Source organism: Solanum stenotomum, chromosome 10 (genome assembly GCF_019186545.1).
Source record: "Solanum stenotomum isolate F172 chromosome 10, ASM1918654v1, whole genome shotgun sequence".
Lineage (NCBI taxonomy): Eukaryota > Viridiplantae > Streptophyta > Magnoliopsida > Solanales > Solanaceae > Solanum > Solanum stenotomum.
The window spans coordinates 31,518,744-31,525,158 of NC_064291.1; the positions used below are offsets into that span (position 1 = coordinate 31,518,744).

The 6,415-nt window shown below is 34.8% G+C and overlaps 1 pseudogene; it reads left to right on the forward strand.

Moving 5' to 3' along the window:
• The first annotated feature begins 5,233 nt into the window (after positions 1 to 5,233).
• Positions 5,234 to 5,910, forward strand: LOC125878178 (ESCRT-related protein CHMP1A-like; annotated as a pseudogene).
• Positions 5,911 to 6,415: the final 505 nt, after the last annotated feature.

Consider the following 6,415-nt stretch of genomic DNA (forward strand, 5'->3'; position numbering starts at 1 on the left):
CTTCCACACAGGCTAAGCATCACAAATAGGCATCATACAAACTAAACAAGGAGGTCAACACTTACCAACTTCTAAGGCTCATACTACTACCACTCATTTAACAGTTAACTTCATAAAAAATTAAATACTCATATCAGTCTAAAAGAAGGATAGCCAAACCTACCTCGAAGGCCAAAACTTCACTCGAACAACCCTAAATGAGCCCTTCCTCAACCACACTATCATTGAAACGGTCTCCAACTATCTAGAAAAAATAAAGTTAATCAAAAGAGTCCAATAATACCCATATTGATACGATTAGCTATTCAAATCCTGGATTTTTGAATGAGAGAAACCGGGGGTAAAATAGTCCAAAATCACTTTGAAAATTAAAAAGGTAAAAAATCATATTTCTAGTTGAAAAAACATGTTCTACAAGTCAAGAGAGATTCATGGTTGAAAACCCATTATAAACGATCAATAAATGAGCTCCAAATCAAGAAAATACCAATTTTCTAACTAAGTGGAAATGTCACGCCATGAGCCTACACCCTGGACGTGGCCGGCACTCAATAACCATTGTTGGTCTCCAACCGAACCCTTGGCCTGGCTCAATACTCAGCGAAAGACTTACTCTATAATATAGGAACTCAATTGCAAAACTCAACTCATAATGATCTCATTACTATGATAGTTTAACTCAATATAGTCAGAAATACTCAGTAAAACATAAGTGTCCAACTCAAAGTCTTTAAAACATCAACAAGGGAAATGGGAAAAAGACTCATCATACTACTATTTTCTATGAAGCCTCTAATAACTATGATAGATATCGGGACAAGACCCACAACATCTTAACAAAACAAAACCATCGTGTGAAGCCCTCCAGAAAGCAAGAAGGCTCACCAAGCTAGCTGGAATGTGATGGGATCAACAAAGCGTTGGTTGGTGATTCGGAATACCTCTATCTACATCATGAAATTATAGAGGTCAAATGACATCAGTACATTGAATGTACGGGCATGTAAGGGAAAAACTGAACATAGGTATACATAGTTGAACTGATGGAAAGGGACATCATACTCACCTCAACTCAACATGAAAGCAACTATAAAAGGTGCAAGATGTATAAAGCTTTTAAAACAGTAGTCAGTAGATAATACTCAAATGTATATGAAAATACAATAATAAACTCTTTACTTTTATTTGGGAGATTCTCTAACCGACAACCATCACTATGAGCTACGCGATGATACATCGTCTCACCCACACTACTAGAATTGTCCTATACTCTGCGGGGAATAGAACATTCTCAACTAAGTGGATTCACCAATCTATACTTAAAATTAATAAGGAATCATCTAAAAAGTATGATCTTTTACCCATGTTGGCATACATGGTTTATGAGGATTTTGAGTTGTCTGAACTCATCCCCATATCGGTGCTCAATACTACTCCCAATAATATATAACTCATGCTCATATGTTTTAAAACATAACTCTTCCTCAATTTGAGATAATTACCCAAAAGATCCTCTTAAAAGAGGTAATACTCTGAAACTTTTCTAAATTTGTAAACTCATTTAGAAATCAGTGTTTCTCTCTTTTATACATGTAAAAGTATTACTTAGTTGGGAATACTTAGTTTCCTTATACTTAATTTGAAACAAGAAACTTAACTCTCCTCATTGTCATACTCTACTCAAGTCTTTAAACAAGTTATTGATAATTGCAAAAGACTTCTCAAAATGACTCGAAAGGACGTTCTTGAACTTTCCTCTTAACTTTACTTTAATTTGAAATGTATTTTAAGAGATGTATTTAAGATATGCATGATATCTCAAGGATTTATGAAGATTTTAAGTGTGGATATCAGGGAGAGAACATNCAAGTCTTTAAACAAGTAATTGATAATTGCAAAAGACTTCTCAAAATAACTCGAAAGGACGTTCTTGAACTTTCCTCTTAACTTTACTTTAATTTGAAATGTAATTTAAGAGATGTATTTAAGATATGCATGATATCTCAAGGATTTATGAAGATTTTAAGTGTGGATATCAGGGAGAGAACATAGGTACGATTCGAAGAAACACACACAGAAAGAAGATAAGAATGGTAAGGGACCTGACGACCTTGGTACACTAAGTGGCGCGCCGCGCTAGGCCTCAAATTACTGGGCAGTAGTTCTGGCGCAGTGGTGGCGCGCAGCCCACACCCATCCCCAGATTTTTGACAAATTTTTATTGCTTAATTCAAGGCCTAACTTATCTAGAATCGAATGATCTCCTCCCAAACCATTTTGATTCATAAACCCAACAAAATTAATTAAAAATCCACTCAAATTCCATCAAGAACAACACTCATTCGCAAAACTCTCACCTCAAGAACTCAGCAAGACTCCATTATTAAATAATGAAGCTAAAACCTCAATAATTTCTCAATAATTCAAATTAACCAACCTCAAGAATGAATTTATGGCTGAAAATCAGATGTTTGGCGTGAGGTTGAACAAACCCAATACTATGAGAGCTTACATACCTCGAAAGAACTAAGTTCTTGGCGAAAATCCTCAAAGCTTGGAAGAACTTCTTCATTCTTCTTTTTCTCCTCCTAAACTTCTCTCTAAAACCCTTAAGCTCTTCTAGAATGAATAAAACTGATCTCAATCAGTTTAGACCCCAAAAAGGGTAAAAAAGAAACGTGCTAGGCTAGTGGGGTAAGGAAAAGACCAAAATACCCCTCCTTAAAATGGATGAATTACCTTAACTAGACATGCTACACTCAAACGGGCATATCTCATTCATCCGAACTCAGAATTTAGCAAACCCAACGGCGTTAGCAAGAGGACTCAACAACCTTCGATTTAATACTTCATGGGCCACCTAACTCATCATGTACTGAAAGTTATGGCCGTTTGACGTTGACCTAAAACTCACAATTGAAGAGTAACTTGTACGAATCTCAATTTAGCTCTTTCAAAGTCTGAGGTGTTACAATATCTCCCCCTTGGGAATATTCCTCCTCGAATGAGATCACTCTAAGTAGAGCAGGATGTGGGAAAACATCTGACACCCAACTCAAACACCCAATATGCAATTCATATAACTTAGCATATCAATTTAAAGAGTACCAAGAAAAGAGATAGTACCTTAGTTTGGAATTTCTCTAAAAGTAAAGAGATGTGAGTATCTCTTCTTCATATCTTCCTCAGCCTCCCAAGCAGCTTCCTCAACAAACTGATTCCTCCATAAGACCTTGACTGATGCAACCTCCTTGGTTTTTAACTTGTGAACCTGATGATCAAGAATCTGAACTGGTATCTCCTCATAAAATAGGTTGTCCTTAATACCAATATTCTTGGTAGGTATAATAAGTGAAGGATCGCCCATACATTTCTTAAACATAGAAATGTGGAATACCAGATGGACTACTCTCAACTCTGGTGGTAGCTCCAACTCATAAGCTACATTGTCAATTCTCTTAGATATTTTGTAAGGACCAATATACCAGGGACTGAGTTTCCCTTTTTTTCCAAATCTCATAACACCCTTCATGGGTGAAACCTTCAAGTAAACCCAATCATCTACCTCAAACTCCAAGTCTCTTCTTTTAACATCTCTATAGGATTTCAGATGGCTTTGCACTGTCTTTAACCTTTCCTAAATAATCTACACCTTCTCCATGGCTTGATGAACTAAGTCTGGTCATATCAATTCAGCTTTACCAACTTCAATCCAATCAATAGGCGATCTACATTTTCGCCCATAAAGAATCTCATGAGAGCCATCTGGATGCTACAGTGATAGCTATTATTGTAAGCAAACTCTATGAGAGGTAGGTGATCATCCCAATTATCTTTGAAATTGATCCCACATACCCTTAACATATCCTCTAAGGCCTGAATCATGCACTCTACTTGACCATCAGTCTGGGATGGAAAGCAGTACTTAAATTTACCTTCGAACCTAAACCTTTCTGAAAAGACTTCCAAAACTTAATCTAGTTGAATACATTTTGAGAAATAATTACTATCTCAATAAATATATAAAGTTATAAATATTAGAACATAATCAAAAGGCGAAAACACATTGTACAACACAAAATATATATTTTCTCTATCCAAAATTATATGGTACTCTTTTTAAAAAAAATTCAAATTTCTTAATTTTGACCGTACATTTTGACATAAAATCTTTTGATTTTCGATAAATATTTTTTTCATTTTTAAAACTATGGGACTGTTTGGCCATGCGATATGAAATAATGATTTGAAATCACGATATGAAATCATGTTATGAAATTATGAGATAAAGTTGAAGTTTTGTTTGGACACGCAATTTGAACTTTTTATGTTATATGTTTTCTCATAAACATAAGAACCTCATAAGTTTTAAACTATTAAAATTGTTTCAATTCTTTATACAATCTTACAAAATAAGCAAAAGCTCATAAAATTACACAATATACTATCACAAAACTATTCTAAAAAAAAACACAACATTTTATTGATCATAATTTAATTCAATAAAAAATAATTGAACATAAGTTGTCGTGTCTAGTCTTTACGCATAGTACGGACAATTTTCTCACGTTAAACATGCATTTCTTGATCATATGACCAAGAAGACGAACCAACATTAGTTGTTACTTTGAGCCATTTATTGGTCAATTTGATTAATAAATAAATTTGATAAAAAAAATAATGAATTTTGTGAATATGAATGGTAAAGTAGGAATTGATTTGAAGTAATAATAAATTTTATGTTGGTGAGAATAATCATTATATGAGATATAAATATTTTTAAAAGTAATGATATGAATTATAAATTTTATTCATACATAAAATAAATGGTTAGTAGATATAAATGTGAGATTGTTTTTACAAAATATAAACTTGTGGTTAGGTTTTGTATTCGAAAAAATTCTAAATCATGATGTTTGAAGAATTTGAGATTTCATCTCATAATGGAGAAAATGATCAAAATAGTCTTGAATGTATGGACTAAGATTGATTTGGTCCCTCATATATGAAGCTTATGGAAAAGGTCCTTTATCTATGTTAAAAACTTATCAATTTAGTCTTTCACCCTAAAACCCTAACAACACAAAAAAATTGTGTCAAATTAAACAGAGATGTGCAACTCACGGACATTGAGAAGACGATTGATATACTTCATATTGAAAAGACGATTGATCGATCGAAGGAGAAGAATCGTCAAAAACAATCGGAAGACTCCATCACCAAAGCTTAGAAAATGGGAAACGCCGAGAAATTGAGGAATTAGATAATGGAGCTCAAGTTCACATTGAAAAGCCTCCAACGCCAAGCCCAAAAATGCAAGAAGGATGACAAGTCTGAGAAGCTCAGGGTGAAGAAGGCCATCGAGAAAGGTAACATGGATAGCGCTAGAATTTACGTCGAGAACGCCATCCGCAAGCGCAACGAACAGATGAACTATCTCCGTCTCTCCTCTCGCCTTGACGTCGTTGTGGCTCACCTAGATACTCAGGCGAAGATGACGACGATCAACAAGTCAATATCCTCAATTGTAAAATCACTTGAGTCTTCACTCAACATAGGGAAACTACAGAAAATGTCGGGGACGATGGATTCATTCGAGCGTCAGTTTGTGAATATTGAGGTTCAAGCTAAATTCATGGAGAGTTCTATGGCTAGAAGTACTTCCTTATTGACTCCAGAGGATTAGATCAGCAGTGGCTGATGACTATGGACTCGAGGTGTCTGTCGGGATTCCACAAGTAGTCGGCCATGCTATATCTTCTAAGAATGAGGAGAAGGTCAGTGAGGATGATCTATCCAGGCGTTTTGCTGAGCTGAAGACCCGTGGGTGATTGAGAAACTAAAGATTCTTCTATTAATATAGAACCTTTGGTATTGGTGTAATGTGATACAGTATGTGGAGTTTTATCTTAAGATTGAACAAAAATCTTAAACAAAACTTATGTCGTCTTGGATCAGTTCCAAAGGATGAAAACTCCTGTCTTTCCAAAAAAAATCATTTTCTTGTAAATCAATCGACCCAAAATTTTCCATTGTTGATGGTGTTTGGGTAGGTTCTGATGAAGGTAAAGAAGACGGCTACTGACACACTCATCAAATTGTTATTTATCAAACACACAAGAGTAGAACAACAAAAACTATAAATTGGCAGATTGGAGAAACTGAAATCATGCACCAGATGCATTCCGATAAGATGATGAGAATCCAATTTGACATTTCAATGTTATTGAGTAGAATTGTCGCACATGAAGAAAATGTGGAAACATATGAAGCTGTCGAGAATCAATGAAGCGAAAAAATGATTGACTCGAAGAAACTATGATATGATTTATTTTTATTTGTACTTGTATTGTTGTAGTATTAGTCGATAACATTTAAGGTGGTCATTTGAAGGCCAATATACTGTGGAAAACTG